The sequence below is a fragment of the Clarias gariepinus genome, chromosome 12 (assembly GCF_024256425.1).
Source record: "Clarias gariepinus isolate MV-2021 ecotype Netherlands chromosome 12, CGAR_prim_01v2, whole genome shotgun sequence".
Lineage (NCBI taxonomy): Eukaryota > Metazoa > Chordata > Actinopteri > Siluriformes > Clariidae > Clarias > Clarias gariepinus.
Genome location: NC_071111.1, coordinates 1,217,501 through 1,239,667, shown reverse-complemented (window position 1 = coordinate 1,239,667; position 22,167 = coordinate 1,217,501). Strand labels below are relative to the sequence as shown.

At 39.9% G+C, this 22,167-nt stretch overlaps 1 protein-coding gene across 1 annotated transcript in view; it reads left to right on the top strand.

The window, feature by feature from the left end:
• The first annotated feature begins 8,475 nt into the window (after positions 1-8,475).
• The window catches only part of si:dkey-97m3.1 (fatty acyl-CoA reductase 1), a 27,857-nt gene continuing 14,165 nt past the window's right edge, over positions 8,476-22,167 (top strand). The window contains exon 1 of the mRNA XM_053508176.1: positions 8,476-8,578. The gene's annotated coding sequence lies outside the window, so the exon portion shown is untranslated. The remainder of the gene's footprint in view (positions 8,579-22,167) is intronic.

Sequence of the window (22,167 nt, the reverse complement as noted above, 5' to 3'; positions counted from 1 at the left end):
GTTCGATTAACAAACATTCTGTATGCGGCTTTCGCATGTGACTTCTACTGTACATTTTTTTTGTAACAATAATAAATCATATAGTAAATCAAACTTTGCTCTTACAGCACCACAGATCATACATTTCCCATCATGCAGCATAAAATCAAAGAAAAACAAGCTGCGTTCATGGAGTCATGGGCATCAAAACATCAATACATCAAAACATTGAGACTGGACTGACTAATCAACACAAGCGCAGACACACTGACCTACACCACCAAACTATTGTACACACAAATCTGTAAATGCTTCACTGTTTATCTCTTTTGCACAATATTCATTACTTTGCACTAATTCCTCAATTCTTGCTGCTATGTTTACTACCTCAACACCATATTTTATGTTCTGATATGTCGTTGTCGCACTGTCCCTTTGTTGTTGCTCGTTTGCACATTTGCACGTGCACTTTATGTTGTCTGTTGTCTGTAAAACCTGTAGATAGTCTTCCTTAGTTAGTTTTAGTTAGTTTTTGTTAATTATAATAATAATTTTGTTAATTTATGTTGTAATTTATGTTAGGTCTCTCTGTCTTGTCTCTGCTAGCCAGCTAACTAGACCACTTAGTTAGCTAGTTTAGCTTCTCTGTTAATTTATGTTGTAAGTTTATGTTGCATGTAGCACCTTGGTCCTGGAGGAACGTTGTTTCGTTTCACTGTGTACTAACTGTATATGGTTGAAGTGACAATAAAGCCAACTTGAACTTGATCATCCATGGCGTGCACATTAAAATAATCATAAATACATTTATATATACTTTAAATTAAATTAAAGTATTAAATTATTTGAGTATACACAACTGTTTATTTGTGTTATAAGGAGCACTTCTTCACTTAATTAACGATGTGTCCACTCCTCAGGGGTACATGCAGCAAATTGATAGGTGGCACTGATGCTTTTACAAATCACCTCCACTCACTTTTTACCTTTAGAGGTTAGAGTAGGACAGGATTTTACTTTATTTGTTTACAGTTTACTCCCTCTTCCTTAAGCCAAAACCTCTCATCTCTCCAGTTTCTGTTTTTTTTTTTTCTTCTAATTTTGATCAGATTATGATGCTTCTACACAGCTCTATCATAGGGACTTTAAACAGTTGATTGGAGTAGTCTGATTAGGATGACGAACAACAGAGCTGTCCTTAATGCTGTTTAAAACATCCACAGGAAACAGAATCATAAGTTTGTCTTCAACAAATAATAAAGGGCCGTTTACTGTCCTTATGCTGCCTTGGAGTTAATGTCTTCCAGAATGTTATTATTATTATTATAAAATGAAGTAAAACACCTTGGAGCTTGCTGTTATAGGACGTCCCACAAACACTGTTTATTTGTAATTATATTTGACTTTGTAGAATGTAAGACATTTGCTCACTAGTGTCTGATTATTCCTTTTTTGTAAAATTAAGGACAAATGCAGCTTACATAGAAAAACAAAACAAAATGTAAACCCATTTGTCCTGAAAATGTCAAAATAATTTTGCAGCTCTACTCTGACTGCTACAAAGCATCAATACTGAAGACTCCTTTCATATGTTTCATGCCTCATTAAAGAAAACATTAAAGAAAACATGACCATATAAAGGATTATTTTTTAAATCTGAATGTGAGGCAGCATTTGTACAAGTCCCTGTGTATGAGCTGTTACCTTAGAAATGACAAAGTAAAAGAATGAGAACTTGTAGCATACAGCTACACTGCAGTCGGACCTGCTGTTGTAGAAAATAAATCAACACATTATGACCAAAGAAACATTTCAGAACATTCCAGGATGAATGTGGTATAAAATACACATTACACTCTCATTTATGTTACCCATAGCTGCAAGAGGACAATTAAATGTCCAAAAAAAATCTCATTTATACTTATTCAAGCTTGAACAGTCATGCCCCGATTTTTTTGTTTCCAGACTTACCAAAAAATGTACCTACTGTATATAAAAAGTGAAATATGTTATTTGAAAATCAATAACTTCCTACAGTGCAAGACAAACAAAGTACATGAGAGGGGTTTGCTTTATCACGTGTGTAGCTGAGTGACATTACATGTTTGGAGGTTTTTAGACCAATAAGAGATACGCAGTTCGATAAACTGAGATGTTGTCACTCTGTTACTCGGTCTTTTATCTGGGAGAGCGTGCTTGCCTTATTAATAAATAAAGCAAGCATACTCTCCCAGATAACAGACCGTTAATAGGTGATGGCAAACTTTTTGCATCAGTCATTTGTTTAGTCAACCTGGTGTTAACATAGACACATTAGGACAGATCATTTAAAGGACAATTTACATAAAAACCAGCGCATCAGATACACTAATGTTGGCTGCACTGGTGGAAAGTAAGTCTCCTGGAATAACTGACTCTGTACTGGATAAACGGTATAAAGAATGAATGAATGAAGATTGTCCTTCCAAACTGCCAGGTTAAAAAAAAATTGTTGAGACAAATACCAAAGGTCTTGATCTGGTTTTAAACTTTATGATTTTAGTGCACTGTTACGATGATTACTTGTCACACGATACAACATCTGGTGGCAATAAAGCATTTGGGGGAATTTTATAACATGCTGTGTGAACCTACAGCTCAAAAACATACCAATGCTCTGCTCATCTCGCCAAGCAGATGATCCTGACGCTTAAACAGGTTCTCATAAATTGTTAAAAAAAAAAAGAGAAAGATCATAAATAGAAAAATACACAAATTGTATAATAAAGACTGAATTATTTTTCTCTGTTTCTTTTAAACACTTCTGTTTTTGTTGACAATGTTAAATATTCTGCCTGTCTCTGAGTTACAGAGAAACATGGGTTAACACAGGCAGAGCCTAAATGGGAGTATGAAGCTTATTTTGCCAGTATAGTAAATTGTACTACAGAGTCTGAGATTTCAGAGGTATAACTTCAATGCAAAGCTGCACTCCTTTTGTATGGGTGTGTTTGGGTGTGGATTGTTTTAGAATGGTTGGTATTTGAAAGTAAAAAGACATAACCACCCAGCCTCTGCTCAGCTGTACTCAGGGCGTCATGCTTAGTCAGGTTTGCGTAATTTTTTTCTAAGTATACTTGAGGCAAAATACCCGCAGGTTTTCCGGTTGTTGTTCAGTTCCTCTCTGTTTTGTGTCCTGAGGCTGAGTAGCTTATTTTCTTGAGATTCATTTTGCCTGTTTATTGGTTAAACTAAACCACATAGCCACAATTTCATATTTATCTTTAACAGAAGCTTCAACAAACATGGCTGTTTTAGGTAAATTTATATATCTTACTTATTAAAAATATAATAAACCTAAAACGTTACATAGGTGAAGGAATGTATCTCAAACCACACGCCCTTCACTCTATAGAGTTCCCTAAATACCATCGACCCACATGTGCCCTCTTCGGTGCTGTATTGCATTGTGAGTAATTCTGTCTTGGCACATACACACAAAGAAAAGCGGTGCATTGTGTCGAATAAGAGTGGTAGTTAGCACCCATAAACATACGTTTTGTCCTTCAGTGCTAGAGCACCGTATCTCCAGTCACCTCGGTCAGGTTGACTGTTGACTGTTGTTTGGCGATACTGTGAGCAGAAAAGTGTAATGCATTGAGTCTTAATCTCAATGATAAGGTCATTATTCACGCTATTGCTACAGTAATGTCTGTGTTTGGATTAAATGTTTAAGGTCGTGCTGTTCTGAGCGTCAAACCTTTTGATAAGTTTCACCGCTATGTTTCGTAAGTGTGTGTTTTGGTTAAAAAGTAGTGGAATGATGAAATGTTTCCAGCATAAAACTTTGCATTCTTGGCTATATTAATTTAATGGAGAGAGTGAATTAGTTATTTATTTTATAAAATTAGTTTTCATGAACACTTTTTCCTGCACTAGTATCATGCTAGTTGTTTTGCCATGCGATGCTTTAAAACTGAAATTTGGGCTTAATCTGGCTTCCCTACAGTTAAAGTTGTTGATGGATAGTTAGATTATTTATTCTCATTGCACATATGAGTATAACAAAATTAAGTTTCACTCCTTATGATGAATAAAAATAAAATAAAAAAGTATAAAGATAAATATAATGGAGGATAAGTAGTAAAATGTAATCAGATAGTACTGTTCAACTGAGATATTAAAGCAGCTGAGATATTGCACTTAACAAATACTGAACAGGTAAACAGTGTGATCCGGCATTTTATACACTAGATATTACTGTGCGTGCATGTTGTGTGTGTGGTGAAAAGGGTTCCTAACATCCAGTGACACTGTTTGTTAGTGTTCAGCTAGCAAGTCTACTAAAGTGCTTCTTTCATTATGTATTAGCAACCATGTACTCATGGCTTATGCTGAACTAATCCTTGTCTTGTCTAATTATCTGAGTTAAAAGCAAAAATGCCTGACTTGCATTTGAACACACAAATGCTGTGGGTGTGTCTCAAACCACACACAAGTCAAGAAGTTCGAAAAAATGATTTTCCCTTCACCTCACTTAAACACACACAGCCCACGTTTATGGTTATATGTCTGGAATGTGTCTGTGTGAATGTAGTTACGGTCATGCGGTTGTCCGCTGGTGCTCTTCCTTATTCACTTCCTCATTTTGCCAGGGTTCAGGTCTGTATTTATGTGTGTAAAAAGAGTTTGTGGTGAAAGCTCAAGGTGGTAAAAGAAGTGATAAAGAAGTGTTTTAATTAGAGCATGATTCTGGATGCGATGTGATTCTTAGCTTAATTTCAATCAGTACATTTAGCCTAACTGAAGAAAATTATTAAAACACAACTATTAAAATTAACAATATTGTGTGGGTTTCTGTGTAGTAATAACATTTTACTTAATTTTAATTTGATAAATAACTGTAAGTTAAAATGTAATACATCTCAATTTTTGAGTAATAATTTTCTGCTTCCACCAGTAGAATTGAACAGTTGTTGTATATAATTGTACTAACAATTTTAACTTGCTACATTTTAGTTTGAGATTAATTACACCCTTACTTACACATTTATTTACTAATTGTTAAACTGTCAGCCAATGCGTAATTATTTTCAAATTATCACTTTATTATTATACATAATTACCTAGCACAATCACAATGAATTATAGATTTTTTACATTTACATTATTTAAATGTGTTTTATATGGAGAAGTAAGTTAATATAAATTTAAGAAAGATGCATGGTGTAGTTTCCTCTGTCTCAATCAAAGAGATAAAATGTTGTTGTATAATGACAGTGGCTTTGGTAATAAATGTGAAGGTTCACACTTCTAGAGGAGTTATCGAGGGTTTTATGTGAAAGTCCATCAACCATTATATGACTCTCTGTCAATGTGATAGAGGAGGCGCACTGCAGTGGGATTTCCCACAGGATGGGCAGTGGATGGGCCCTCACTAGGACTGTATACTTAATGACAGATAGTTGATGGTGGTGGTGGTGAATGGATGGGCCCTCAACATCTTCTTCAACTGTCCGTAATTAAATATATATAGTGCTAATCTGAGAGTAGTATGGATTCCCTTACCTCTTAGCTCATAGCTCTACTAAAGAAACAAAAGCACCCTTGGTTAAAATTTAAGCAAAAATATTAAAAAGCATTAATTAATTTTTTTTAATGTATTGATGAATAAATCAGATTCTCAACTCTCTGTATGAATTATCTTGTATTTATCATAATTCTACTTGATAATTTAAGTTGCATAAGCTACCATGTTTTCTATGATGACCTCCCGCCAAGCCACTTTCACCCGTTTGGGCTGTTTAAGGAGTTTCTTGGTGGGTAAAGCAGACATGAAGCAGGCTGTCTGATCATGGGTCTGGGGTACTGAGAAAACTTTCTACCTAGATGGTATAAAGGCACTAGTGAAACCCTTGGATTTGGTTAGATTGGGATTTGACTCTGGGCTTAGACTGAGCGACTTATGTTTGTCTAATTATACATCTGTGCAGTTGAGGTTTAAGGGCCTTGCTCAAGGGCCCAATGGAAAACCTGGTAATGGTTGCATTTGAATTTGTGACCTTTTTGTCAGGAGTCCAATGCCACTAAGATATTGCTGTCATCAGGTGTATTTTATATATTTCTCTGTTTCTGTAAATTCCCTCTCTTTTTGCCTGCTTGGACTGATGTATCCCCCAAAGTGCTATCAAACCTTTCACTTTGTCCTCTGTTTTTCTCCATATCGATACTGCGGTTAAATCAGACACTCTTCCCTAAAACACACTTAATTTAGCCACATGGAAAAATTTGAGAGAGCATACCTCCTTAGACCCTTCATGACCACTTAAAGCACAGCAACTTATTATAATAATGTATTTTCCATTTTTTTTTTAGACTACATGAAAACAATCTGATTCCAATCTGCATATGGCCAGATTTAGACTAGCAGTCCAACAAGGTCTTAGTTTTCCTACGCTTTAGAGAAATAAGGTTTAATGTCCCTTTGTATTTGAATTTTCCGGGCTTGGTCTATTGATGGACACCATCAGGCAGGCAGGTAGGTGCTCACCTTTCAGCATTCTGACATAACTGTTTGGGTATTGATTTGCCATCTAACTTTGCTAGCTATCCTGGATGTTTCTCCTCATCTGATGGTGGATTTCACCCTTGTTTCTTGAAATATTTAAGAATGCTCATGACCTGAAATTTAACAGAACAAACATTAAACTTCAGACAATGGCATTACTTCAAAACCACTCATGATAACATTTATTTAATCTTTATAGATAACAGACATTCTATTTGGCCTGCCTAGGGTGTTTGGGTGGCCAGTGTAGTGGGCATTCCTTCAAATGTAATAGTAGACAGTGTCATCATCAAAAAAAAAAATTGTCATACTGTGAGCGTGTCACAAACGCTCCTCAACAAATGTAACAGTAGTAAAAATAGGCCACTAGGCCGAGCTCAGGGCTACTAAAACCTTGGATCAGACTGCAGAGCGTCTACAATGTAAGGGCTGCTGAAACATTGGAGCAGTGTGAGGAGTGGCAACAAGTTGACCACACACTTCATTTGCAGGTAATAGTAGCATGCAAGTGTCAGAAGCTGTAAGGGGGTAAACCCATGGGTAACCTCTAGTTGTCAATAAAAACATAAATTATTTTATCTATGTATATTGATAACGATAAAAGTGTTTTTTGACAAGTGGATCAGGAATCTTTTATCTTATTATGAGGTGTATAAATTTTCTTTTGGTTTATATTTTTGAAAATAGAACCAGGTGATTATATTGAAACATCATCATATCAATGTGTCTGTAATGTTTAGGGACTAATAAGGTAATCTGTCTATCTATCAGTCTATCTATCTACACTATATGGACAAACATACAATTAGGCATTTGGCAAACGCTCTTATCCAGAGCGACTTACAAAAGGTGCTTTAAAGTTTACTTCACTGGATACATACTTACACTGGGTTAACTAGGTTAATAACTAAGTGCCATTAGTCTTTGGCCAAACTTGCAATGACACTGTATCTAAATACATGGAGTTGGCCCCCCTTTAGTACCCACCTTTTCCACTATTCTTGGAAGGCCATCCACAAAATTTTGACGAGAAGGCCTGGCTCACAATTTCTGTTCCAGTTCATCCTAAAGGTTCTTGTTGGGGTTGCGGTCAGGGCCCTTGGTCCAGTTATAATTTGACCAACAAATATTTAGCCAAATTACGAGTCTGGAAAAAAAATCTGTATGTCGAGGTACCGCTGTACTCTATCCATCAGTCTATCTTTCTATCTACTTAGGGACAGGGTCAAAAAAGACTCTGTAAGAACCTAAAAAACCTTTAGAGTTCATCCTAAAGGTTCTTGATGGGGTTGTGGTCAGGGCCCTTGGTCCAGTTATAATTTGGCCAAGAAATATTTGGCCAAATGACGTGAATGTAAAATAGTATGTTCATGAGCTTTTTTTCTTGTTTGGATAACCCATGGTATAGTTTCGCATGCTGCTGCTAGAGGGTCAAATGTTTGCTCATCTTGTAAAATACTTGCAGACCAAGTTACTCACAATCCAGGGTTCCACTGTATTTGCAATAAGAAATTTTGCCTTAAGAGCTCTCATCCGTAATGGATTAAATCTGTATGCCGAGGTACTGCTGTACTCTATCCGTCAGTCCATCTGTCTATCTACTTAGGGACAGAGTCAAAAAAGACTGAAACACATGAAAAAATGGTTATTCTTATTAATCATATTCTTTTTCTTATTATTATCATCATCATTATCTGCGTATGATGATGTTTCCAAGCACTCCATGTAGCCCATAAACCCTCATTTAAACCATGTAATAATGCGTTGATGCTAATCCACTCGCACTCACAGGATTTTTCCCGCCTGTTTTCTGAGGGGATGATGCGCGCGCTCCCTTCCTCATATTTTTAGGCGCGTGACGCCGAGCGTGCGCGCGCACCAAGCACGCGCAGAGAGAGAGAGAGAGACTGTGAGAGTCGGTTTAACTCCGGAACAGACGCAGGGACTGAACACACACACACATACACACACACTCAGTCACTCTCTCTCTCTCTCACACACACACACACACACAGCGCAAATATATCGACCCTGGACTAATTCATGCTGAAGGTAATGACAGAAATACATCATTATTTATCAGTGTGTGTTTTAAAGCTGTGGGGATGTTCAGTGAGTGAGTTAGTGAGTGTGTGTGTGTGTGTGTGTGAGACATTCTGAGGTAAAATAATCTCCAGACGCGCTGCTGAAGCATCATCATCATCCTCATCATCATCCTGTCAGTGTCTGAGGTAAACCCGCGATTTAACACAGAGAGACACACAGGAGAATCAGTGTGTGTGTGTGTGTGTGTGTGTGTTTAACACTGAGGAGGATGTGAAATCCTGACACACTCCGAGCCCTAGCCGCTTAGCTAACGCGGCTAGCTAACTGTCTGCGCCGGAAAACATCTCCGGTCTGTATGAGGCACTGAGAGGGGATTAGGGTTTAGGGATTAGGGTTTAGGGATTAGTGTTTAAGGGTTTAATTCAGTCAGGGAACAGGAATAAACGGGGGAACAGTCCGCGTGTGAGGCACAAGCCGTGACAGAGACGTTAGCCGGATCAGCTCGCGCGACCTGGAATCCTCGTGCGCGGTTTAAACGCAGGGCGTAGCGCTCATCTTACACACACACACACACACACACACACACACTCTGTGGGTGTAGTGCGGAAGTGAGAGTGTGAGCCTCGGAGCGGTGATGTGACGCTGTTACAGAGATTAATACACACCTAGTGCAGCAGCAGTGTGGAGTGGTGTAGTGTTCTCATCACACACACACACACACACACACACACACACGTGTCTCAGTACAGCAGGGTATCACTCAGGTAAGGATGTAAGAGGTTTTAGATCTGAAGGAGTCTTGATGATGATGATGATGATGATGATGATGAAGGTGTTTGAGAGCTCCTGACTCTGGTCTGTTCTGGTCAGAGTGTGAACACAATCGTTCAGGAACCGTTCCTGTGTCTGCTGAAAGAGATGGTCTCAGGAACGGTACGGCGAACTGTAACCAGACTAGAGTACCATAACAGATAAAACACACGTTAGAGATCCGCGAGAAATAGGTTTAGTTAGGAATCACGTTTTTTTCTTTTCTTTTTTGTTGTTGTACTGATTCACACCAAGAAAATATTTTTTTTTTTTTTTTTTAAAGACTATTAGATTTATATTAGAGATGAAGCGGTTGATTTTCAGTTTGATTGGCTGTGACTGATGATCAGTCTCAAACACACTGTGACGAGCTTAAAGCATGGTAGCAGATAAACTAGTTATTTAGTAGGATACTAGTGTCACCACCTCTGCTAGTCTTACTGACTACGGGAATCACTTCACTGAGTTAGGGAGGAAAATCACAACTCAGCTTTATTATACATGTGATACCGGTTCCAAGTTAACACAGGTTGGTCTGAATTAGTAAACTAACTGTTCATACATGAACAGGACAAATAAAAGTCTTGGTACCGTGCACAGCTCGTCACAAAGAAATCCGGGGTTTCGCAAAATCCCGCTGATGCAAAATGTCTGTGATTTCGCTTTTTTCGTTTCTTCCTCTCTCCTGCAGAATACTTCCGCCTCAACCAAAGGTGGCTGCGATAGGGATAAGCCCCCTTGTGGTGATGTTGGATAATGCTTTGCAGACTCATATCTTCCAGCCCTTACAACACTCATTACACACACTTAGACCAGTGTCACAACACCGCCAGTGCTAATTAGTTAAAAACTGCATGCGTTATAAACCAGATAGACCCGCGTGCTCACTGTCAAGTTAAGGGGTTAGAGGCGGTAAAATGTGGCTGCGCTCTAAACTATTCCCACACTGAAACCTTGTGTGGTAGGAGTAAATTATTTTTAATTTAGTAATTATTATGACGTAACAGAGATACGCGCTGCTCAGTAACATTGTAGCAATTTAAATGCTACACTTAAATGCCAAAGGGAACGGGCTACATTTGATTACTCGTTAAACTTTTTTAAAGGTTTAAAATTGTAACAAAATTAGATGAAATTCTATATGTAGAATTGTTAAACGTATAGAACTGCAATAGAACCAGCATCGTGTTATCGTGATATTGTATCATGAGGTGACTGATGATTCCCATCACTATAGACTATTAGCGTCTGTGCCTCCGTTAGCCGTATTAGCAATAAACATCACTACACGGAGTTGGGGAAAGAAAGTCACAATGCGGTTTTATTGTAGCCAATAGAGGTGGATCCAAATAAGTTAACATCTTGTTATACACAGAGTTAGTAAAAGATTTTTTTGGTTCTATACACAAACTCGTCGCAGAAGTCTGCTGATGCAATACCAGTGACGATCCTAATCTGTCTCATCTCCCACAGTACTTGGAATGTGTCTATAAGAGGAGACGCCACCTTGTGGTTGTGTCCGGTAGTGGTTTAAAGTGTTACAGTACTCATTCATGAATCGAATCGAATATTAAAGCCAATCGTACCTGAGTACGGAAGTACAACGCTGTTTAGACAAGACGTCATCAGTGCTGTGTGAAATCCGTGTGTGTGCGCGTAGCATGCTCCAGTCTCACCGTACCCGACACAGTATGAAGTCGTAAGGGGCAAGTGTTCCTGCGCACGGTACGAATCACTGGTTCCTAATGCGAAAACACCCTCACACCATAACCTCCATCCCTACAGGACTCCAGGACGACCACACAGATACGATACTACGGGGTAGGAAAAATTCTGAGACGTCCTCAGTGTTTTAACAGTATTATTGTTTATTAACGTTTATTTATCCATTATTTAGCCGTATAGTCAGGTTCACATGACTTCACATGCAGGAGGTGTGGCGCAGATCTCAAAGTCAATCTGATTTTCTGTGTCAAAAGAAATATAACATTACATGTAATCTTGACACAGATCTCAAATCCTTTCATCCCATCTTTAAAAACAAAAGTTTACGGTTATTGTCTGTCTGTCTGTCTGTCTGTTAGTTTTTAAAGATGATTTAGTTTCAGTTTTCTTATTGTTTGTGTTTCATTCATGTATTGGTCTGTCTTCTGACCATGTTTTTGTTGGTCCATTCTCTCTACTCTTTAGCTCCCTGTCTTTTCTTTCTGTCCATCCTTCCTCCTTTGCACGGCCAGGTCTCTCTCTCTTTCTCTCTCTCTCTCTCTCTCTCTCTCTCTCTCTCTCTCTCTATTTCCTCCTTCCTTTAAATGCTTATATTTAAATATTTAACGTGCAAGTGCGCTGTGTTCTCTTTACTCAGGTGTTGTCAGTCAGTGAGAGAGAGTGTGTGTGTGTGTGTGTGTGTGTGTGTGTGTGTGTGTGTGTCAGGCACGCAGACAGACAGGAGCAGGTGGACCAGAGTTCAGCTTACAGTACTGTCTCTAATGTAAGCAGAATGAGGACAGTGTGAGGGACTGACCTCCATGATGTAGCTTCCTGTCCTGCACTGTATGCCAAAGGAGAACTCCAGGCCGGGGGCGGAGACCAATCACAACACGATTTAAATTTAAAATAAAGTGTTTTAAGTAATTCATAAAAAGCATGGTCTTTAGATGTCGTTAGACTTTTCCAGAAGATGTTCGGTCCACCTCCTCAGTGCTAGAACAGGGAATAATCTCAACGCAGGTCTTCTCTCTTCTCTGAGAGATAGTGGGAGAAGTCGAGCAGTAATGAAGTGGACTGGAACGTGGTGCAGTGCGGTGTGGGGTGTGATAAGTGCTCTGGTGTAAGTGGGTTCTGGTCCATTTGTGGCTTTGTAGGACGGCATCAATGTTTTAAATCTGATGCGGGCAGCTACAGGAAGCCAGTGGAGGGAGGGTAATGACGAAGAGTCAGGGGAGGGATTAGGAAGATCAAAAAAAAGTTATGAAGACCCATTTTGGATCAGTGGAACAGTTGCAGAGGTTTAATGGAGCTAAGAGGCAGACTGGTCAGGACAAAGGTGGAGCACCTGAGTGGAGAGAAAATGCTTTAGATGTTGAAGAGCGTCAGGTTAGGAATGTGAACGGACAAGAAGGTTAAAGGTTACCCCAAGGTTGCATGCAGTAACCAAAGGTGGTATTATAGACGTGTCCAGGGAGATCATGAGACCTGACGGCGTGAGAAATCACCTGAAATAAACAGCTTAGTTTTGTTGCGATTCATTTTTGTCCATTGTCATTTTGTTTTCACCAAGAGGTCAGCTTTAGAGAGAGAACAGTAGCGGACCAAGTACTGGGCTGTGTGGGACACCAGTGTAAAGTCTGTATGGGGCAGATGTGGATTCCCTCGACATTACCTCATATGATCTTATAAAGTCATCCATCACTATGCTGTATGACAGACTTAAAGCCTGGATAAAATAGTCCTATGGATGACGCTGTCAAACACTGAGGTGAGGATGAGGATGGACGGAAGTAGGTCTTCATGATCTGGATGAGAGTCAGACTGAAGGTTGTTCATTGAGAGAGAGATTTTATGCTCAATGTTTCTTTGGGGTTTTTAGATATCAAAAAACAAAACCAGGGCGAGAGCCCAGCTGCTTGTTGCTGATGTCAGAGCAGGTTCAGAGCGGGTTTCTTTAGCATGGGAACAACCCTGGCTCTTGTAAATGCAGTTACATGATGTGACTGATGTGATGGGAGCAGTGATCACACTTTGGGACAGGGCTCAGTTGTTCAGAGATGATTAGAAGGTGAAAACCCAACCCAGGTGAGCTGCTGAGGGCCTCACACAGGGACAGGCCCTAGAGGTCATGTGACATACTAATACACAATCTGTGCCTCTTGCAGCAAGAGCTAATGATAAAAAGTGCCATTATTATAAATAACCACTGAAACATTATTTTGTGGTGAAGTAACTGTTTAAGTTTGGACCTTCCTCTTTATCTCTTGCTGTAAGCGTGCGATCTCTTTCTCTCTCCAAGTGCCCTACGTCTGATTTGTTACCGCAAGCGTTACTTCAGCGCACTGCGTCCCCTCGGGGGCCAATACAAAAACGCGTCCAAGATCGGACACTATATATATCCTCGACTAATTAGGCTGAATCACACTTTATTCCCACTGCGCCCTCGTTCTTGTGCTACTGCCCTAAAAATAACACCTACCGTATACGCTAACGGGGCTTGGAGCTCGGAGACGGAGTGTGGAAGGAGTGTGGAGCGTTTCTTACACGTGCTGATAAACGCTCGCTCAGAGACTTCCAAAGCCCGGTTAGACGTGTGTGCTCTGGGCTCTCACATCATCCCCTGCATCAGTTGTACCTTGATTTGAACGGGCTGAGGTGGTGAAGCCGTTAAACGTGGTATAAATCTAAGCAGTTGAGAGTTGAGTGATGACGGAACAGCTGTAAGCGCCCCCTTATTACTGTAGGGCTCAGGGAACTGACACTCGATCCTAAACCTCAGCTTGGAACACAGCCGGTCAGACCGAGTGTTAAACAGCAGTGAAGTGGTTTGCGAATCGATGGTAAGTCAATCTGACAGTGTTGGGATGATCGAGCTAGTGTAACACACACACACACTCACACACACAGCGGTAGTGGGAAGTGTGTGAATGAAACCACATCCTGTTTCTTTAAGGCGTGGTTGCCGGGTAAACAGAGCAACCACACACACACACACAGCTTGTTTGCATGTTCTTATCAGAATGACATTTATTCAGCAGTGAGGTTGTTATAATTTTATCACTTACTGTTTGTCACTCCGATTCTTGCACGAGTAAAAACTTCCTAAAATTAATTTAAGCAGAACATCAAAGTACTTTCATAACATCCTCATTTTATAAACCTCATTTGTTTTAAGTTTATTTTTTGGGAGTCTGGAATGTTCCTGGAGTTTTGATATTAATTTCTGCAACTGAAGACAACAAGTACATATATTTTTAAAAAATTGTTAGTTTATACATGATAGTTAAAGAAGAGTATTAAGAAGTATAAGTTTAAGCTCCCCGTTGTGTTAACAGATAAATACCGATGAGGGTTGTTTGTTTTCAGGGGGTGTGGTCAAGGCCTAAATTGACTTAAATAACTTTCTGTACGCATGACCTCCCAGAAGAAAAGGATTGGCTGAGGATTTAAAACTCACAATGCCCTGAAGATAAAGACGAACCCTCACCAACCGTTAACTCAACAAGTTTGGTCTGTTTGGTTAAAATCAGACCGTTTGTTAAGATCGGATTTATCTGTGACTTCCTCTCAGCAGCATGGACGTAAGAAATGTGGTGTTTGAATATTGGGTTTCATACGCTTGTGTATAACGAGATTCGCTAATGTGATTATCAGTTTGTTTAGCTGTTACATGATTATATTGATTAAATTGTGATTTTTATAACTGAAAACATGAGCGTGGTGTTTCAGCTCTCTGTGGAGACGAGAATCACCACGGAGCGCTCAGGACCGTGTTCTCATCATGATTCAGACTGAGATTATAAATGTAAAGTTTAAATTCAAAGTATCACGTACACTAACCCTAGAAAATAAGTAAAAAATTAAAAATATAAAATAAAACAATGCGATGAATATCATGAATATCAATCTACACTTATTTACAAGTACAATAAAAAAATACTGTAAAATTTATAAAATAGTGATACGGAATCTTATACATGTTCTAAATTTAATATTAATACAAATATTATAATCTATTGTATAATATGATAATATAATGTATTGTAATTACATACACACAAAAAATTTGGTTACAGTTCTTATTTCGCTGTGAATAGTTTACAGTGCGCCACCTGTAGAATTATAGAGGAACAGCAATGTACTTTTACTTCAAATTCAAACATATATAGCACAGGTAGTCCCTGACTTATGAACAAGTTCTGTTACTGGAACACGCTTGTAAGTCAGACGAAGTGAGTCTTATACGCCTTAGACACGAATAGATAGTATACATATGTACGATACATTAACTGCGATATGTAAAAATAGATTTATTTACATTTTTCCCCCTCCATCTGTAGCTTTGAGAGCTTTTACCATTTATGGAGTCTTGTGGGCGTGGCTAAATGTAGACATCAGCTATGTTAATTTACAGCTAAACAAATCTGTGTAATAGTTTGATTTATTATACGATCCTCTCCACTAGAGCCATTTTTTAATACATTTGTTTACAAGGACACATGAACCTGTGTGTGTGTAAGAGAGAGAGAAAACAGGCTTCCCTGAATGACACGCGCTGTAACAGGAGACACGTCTTTAACCTGATCTTCACATTGAATGTAAACCGTATTAGCAGACAGCAGCAGGGGGACGTGTTTATTAATGACCATCAGGAGTTAAACTGGACGGGAGCGGTGCGGAGGACGCAGGGACGAGGGGATGTCCTACACACTGCACTGATGTCTGATAAGAAGAGTCAGACACTGTGTGTGTGTGTGTATGTGTGTGTGTGAGACAGGCTGTAATCATTCCTCAGACTCCGCCCCATCACTACGTCGTACACACACACACACACGACAATTAATTATTGATCTACTCCACATCTCATATGGACTTGTGGACTCGGAGCTGTTCACCCATTAGGTACAGTCTCTCCCTCTTCCACACACTGGTTCCTCCTCCGTCCCCTAACCACATTTCCAGTCTGCGCCTGTCTCTCCACTGACCCCGTCTCCATCACCACATATCCACTCTCTCTCCCACAATGCTTTGTGCATTGAATTTATTCTCTGTGGCCAGATTTATTTTAATTTTTTGCAGTTGTATCGATGTCTATTCTCAGGGGAACACATTTGTCCCCCTGGTGTCACACTCAGCTGTTTGTCCTCCTTACTTCTCCACAGTGAAAGGGGCGTTACTTCACCAGTGCCAAAACTGACCAGTTAAAACCAGCAGTGCCTTCAGCGAGAAAACACACCTGTTGGTGTTATTTCATAATTTCTTAACACGTGACTGGATCCCTCTCTAACCCCTGATCAAGTGCACTACTCAGTGTGTGGATCATGGGATTGTACACCCCCCCACCCTCTCTATTTAACACTGTTTAGGATACGACTGCAGAACAGTGCGTTAATTATAACACTCAACGCGTCGGTACTGGTTAACGTGACCCTCACATCATCTAGAGGATCGTCTCAATTACAACAGAAGCACTGAATTAGCTAATGCTAACGATAGTGAACGCCACCAAATCCAGGCGGAGTCTCACATCTAAGGGTAAACACAAGGAAATTGAAAAATCAGACTCGCGTGCAGTTAATAACCGTTTATTACTTTATCCAATTTCACATACTTGTTTCTCTTTTGAAAATAATCAGCGTCTCAGAATCTATCCGTCGCTAAGTTACTCTTTTATCTGCGTGGCCCAGCATCAGGTGATCCATTACATCATCTGGTAATCTCTATGATCTATTTATTCATATATTTATAGATTTACTTTGGTTTTGAAATGCACCCCAAATGTAAATATTAAATAAAATCCACAGTAGTGTGATGTTAGTTAAAGCTGCTTCAGCCATCCGCGGGTGTTGATGTCATGGTAGCCTGAAAAAAGTCTATAGTGAGTGTGTGTGTGTGTGTGTGTGTGTCTTAAACCTGACTCGAATGATTTTCTTACAAAAGCATTATTATTGTTCCGACGTTTTGCATTTTCCTCATTTACATTCACGCCGTGCGGACGCCCTTATACAGAACGACTCACATCTGACCTTGTTACACGTCAGAGACACTGAGGTGTCTCACCAAGGATACAGCAGTGGTGGGGTTTGAACCTGAGACCTTCTGATCAGTATTCCAAGGCCTTAATCTTTTTACAGATTGAGAAATGTACAGCTGAAGAGGTTCAGCGATCTGAGAGTAAAATGAGTTTGTGTTTCTTTTTGTCGACACAGAGTCTGAATATGAGCTGATAAGTGTCAGAATCAACTTGTCACACAAAATAAAAGTGTTGACGGAATGTTGCAGCGCAGGTCTCTCTATCTCTCTCTGTCTCTTGTCCCAGTCAACATCTGTGTGATTTAGTCTTTGATTCAGAGTATGAAATTTAATTACTCTTTGGTCGGTTGATAAATCCTTCCTTTCTGCAGGAGTATGGTCGCTTCTTCTTCTTGAGTGTGTGTGTGGTTGGTGCAGTACGTCCACCTGCTGGACTGAAGTGCGGAGGAGACAATTGGAGGGAAATAGCAAGTTTATACAAAGTGATAGACCGTCGCACCATCGGGGTCAATCAGATCTTTCCAGGCGTCCGGCTACAGCGTCACTCGGGAATCGAACTCACGACTTCAAATCAAGGTCTCAAAGGGCGAGTGCTTTACCACTGCATCACTCAGGGGCATTTTCCAATACCTCAAGACCTGTCAGGATTAAAGCTGCTTCAAACAAACCAGACCATCAACTTCAGTGTTGTTGAATCACATTGAATTAAAACTCAGAAAAAGAAATTGACAAAAAGTCTTCCCATGATGCACAGCTCAACCCTGGAATGGATTTTCCTGTAACTCAGGTCTGTGGTTCACACACCGGTCCGTCAACTCAAGACAAGAGATGACATTACAATGGTTACTGTACAGAGAGACATCACACTCCTGAACACACTAACACATTTAAACACCACCACGTCGTAATCAACCCTGTCCACCTGATGGAAACCTGTGTGTACCGGTTTGGTGGTTATTTTAAATGGAGTGTGTAAGTGGACATCAGGATCTTTGCTGTTTAAAAACGCTGAATGTTGTAGGTGTCTTTGGAGTGTCACTGTACAGGAATGTGTGACCTGAGAGGAATCCGTGTGTGTGTGTGTGTGTGTTTTCTGAAACAGGCTAATCCCCTCTCTCGCTCTTGTCACTCCTGTTCCTTTGGTCTCTGGTGTGTTTGGAGTTTGACTTTCCAGTATTTGAGAGACAGTCTGTTTTTAACACAGGCACAAATGTGTGTTTAAGTGTTTTTGATCAATAAGAAACTGGTTCTGTCACAGTTACACCAGTCAAAAGTATGGACACGGGTTTGGATTCATTTTCTACATTCTAGAACAGGGGTTTCCAAATCCAGTCCTGGAGGGCCAGTGACCAGCACAGTTTGTAATTCACCAACACCTATACACCCACTGAACCTAGTAATTAACACTATATTAAAACTATAAATTAACGCATTTGGCAACATTAACAGTCAGTTGTTATTATAAAACGTGAGGGTCAGCTCTTCTGGAACAGTTCTTATAAGAACAGTATTCTGTCGAGTGTGTTTGTAAAACCCATCAAGCTCCATGATGAAACTGTCTCTCATGAAGACCTTCACAGGAAGACCAAAACTGAGCTCTGCTGCAGAGAAGAAGTTCACTTCGAGTCACCAGCCTCAGAAATCACCAATTAACAACCAGCACCTCAGATTAGAGCCGTTATGAAGGTTTACAGAGCAGAAGTAGCAGATATACTTCTCAATATTAACTGTTTAAACGAGGTTAGTGTGTATTTTGGATAAACACTTTCAGTGTTGTTTTAAAAATAAACATTAGTAGCGACCTATGGTTAAATGGACGGGGGTGTACAAACATTTGACTGGTGGTGTGGATGTAGTGTGCAGTGAAATATTTTTGCTCACATGTCCAAGTCAGAGTTCAGGATCAGCACACAGGGTTGAGGAAGTGCTGGGACGTAAACTCACTACCTTGTGAATCTTTACACAATCACATGTCACATGGGACGGACCAAAGCAGGGGTCGTGACCCGATGTAGCCGCGTTAACACGACCGTTCAGTTCAACTAGTTCAGGTTTAATCCACACTCTGATGCTTCTTTAAACCAGTAAATCACAACAAACTAAAACCAGGTTACAACCAGCTGTTTGTCATTGATGCTTGGTGATGGTTGCTACGGCGATTAGAATGACCCGGCAGTGTGTGAGAGTGATATCTGCTACTGTGTCGAGGCTCATTGTCTAGTTTTTAACCAAAGAAGGACAAAGATCGGGCTTGCCTCGTCTTGTCTCCAGTAAGGATCGTATTACAGTACTGGTCTCCCTCTCTCTCTCTCTCACACTCTCTCTCTCACTCTCTCTCTCTCTGTGTGGAACAAGCTCGTCCTGCTACTCTTCCACTCTCCCTGGAGTAAATAATCACACACATTCCTGATCGCTTGTGTCGACGCTCCCTGTTCCACCACCTGGTTTTAATATCAATCACAGAAATATTCGGGACAGTCTGTAAATCAGTTGCAGCGGTTTGTTTACGTCAGGCCTTTTAAATAAGTCGTTCTTCACGTCTGGAGACTCAGGGCCTGTCCACACGGAGACGCGTTTTGCTGTATACGTATAAATCTTTTATCGTATTGGCATTTCTTCCACACGGATCCGGCGTTTTAGGAGACTGAAACCGCTATTTTTTTAAACCGGGTCCCAAAGTGGATAAATCTGAAAACAACACCCTTGCAGTTTCGTGTGTACGGCCGATCCGTATATTTTGTGAAACGATGATGTCATCACATCACACGTAACAGCAACAACAATAATGGTGGACTACAATGATTGTGTTCGTGTTGCTACAAAGCCTACTAGCTTTATTACAGCAAAATCTATTGCTTCTATGCAACTGTTATGAGCAACAAGCGATAATGGACAACACCATCTTGGTTCGTATACAGCGCGAAGGTTATGCGCATGCTCAAAGTCTTCTTCTCCGTGTATAGTGTATCTCTATGGCAGAATTACAGCGCCCCATACTGGTCTAGCATATATACTACACTGTTTTCAGTGGTTTCGTGTGTACGCAGATATTTCTTAAGATGACGCCGTGTTTGCGAAAAAAAATCATCGGATAGGGAACGCTCCGGCTTCGTGTGGACTAACCCTCAGTTCAGCTCAGATTGTAACACGTGATGGAATTCTCACCCTCTGATTACAAAGAACAACAAACACGGAAACGCCGCGTCAGCTCGTTTGATGCTTTGATGGTTGTAACCGGTACCACCTCGTCATCTGCAGGTTGTTCTGTCAGTGTTTCAGTGAGGAACTTAACAATTTATCACCGTTTTATTAAATAAAGTTACAAGAAAAAGTATGTGAACCTTTTGGGATTATGTGGAGTTTTGCATGAATTGGTCATAAATGAGTTCTGAACTTCATCTATATCACAACAATAGAGAAACACAGTCTACTTAAAATAATACTACAGAAACATGATATTTTTTCATGTCCAATATTTTTTTGTCCAAAAAAAAATAAATACTGCAGCACGTTTGTAGTTTGCAAAAGAGCACCTGGATGTTCCACAGCACTCCTGGCAAAATTTTCTGTGGACCGATGAAACCAAAATTGAGTTGTTTGGGAAAAAACACACAACACTATTTGTGGAGAAAAAAAAAACATCAAAACCTCATCCCCACTGTAAAACATGGTGGAGGGAGCATCATGGTTTGGGGCTTTGCTGCCTCAGGGCCTGGACGGATTATTGTCATTGATGGAAAAATGAATTCCAGACTTTATCAAGACATTTTGCAGGAAAACGTAAGACCATCTGTCCCCCAACTGAAGCTCCGCAGAGAAAGGGTGATGCAACAGGACAATCACCCAAAGCATACAAGTAATTCAACAAAAGAATGGCTTCAACAGAACAAAATACGCCTTCTGGAGTGGCCCAGTCAGAGTCCTGACCTCAACCCGATTGAAATGCTGTTCACACCAGAAATCCCAAGAATATTGCTACACTGAAACAGTTTTGTGAAGAGGAGTGGTCTAAAATGAATCCAGATTGTTGTGCAGGTCTGATCTGCAACTACAGAAAACGTTTGGTTGAGGTTATTGCTGCCAAAGGAGGGTCAACCAGTTATTAAGTCCAAAGGTTTACATACTTTTTCCACCCTGCACTGTGAATGTTTACATGTTATGTTTAATAAAAACATAAAAACATAATGTTTGTGTAGTATTATTTTAAGTAGACAGTTTTTCTATTGTTGTGACTTAGATGAAGATCAGAGCACATGTTATGACCAATTCATGCAAAACTCCACATAATCCCAAAGGGTTCACATACTTTTTCTTGCAACTGTATTAAATTGGGATAAAAAATAATCTTGTTAAGTTGTTAACAGACAGAATGTCTCCTGTCCGGCCCCCCCGGTCTGTCGTACGTTTTCCAGGAGTTGTTTACCTCTGCTGAACGTCGCCCGCGTGTGTTTTTCTGTGAAAACGTTAAACCATCGAGCAGGGTGTTTTTCTGGTGGAGCGCGTTTTTAGCGTTGGTAATAAACACACTGATTTAGTTCATGGAAATTTTTAAGCAGCTTCTCCCGAAGACGAAAAGACCACATGACGATTCTGTGTGAGATTTAATACATAAGTAAATAAATAAAAAACAAATGTGGAAAAAAAATTATTAGTTTCGTTAAAGCAATATTTCCCCACAACCGACTCTACACTGCCGCTGTAGACACACTTCTTAAACTCACGTTATAATATGAACTGATTTTGGAGTCGCTGTGATGCTACATGGAACAGAACATAAACGAATCAGCGTACAGAACCGGGACGATGTGTCCTCCATCTCTGCGGAAATTTTTTTTTATTCTGTTTTTGCACAATTTTGAAGCCAAAGACACTTTTCTGTACGATTAAGTTCTCACTAGAGATCTGAATCACATTGGAGATATCCTGAGCTGATACACACCTGTGGTGGTGTTAATACACACCGTGTGAGGTTAGACAGACTGACCACATGACCGCAGTGTGACTGTAATAAACGTCCACGTCACTAACAGATTCAGACCTTCTGT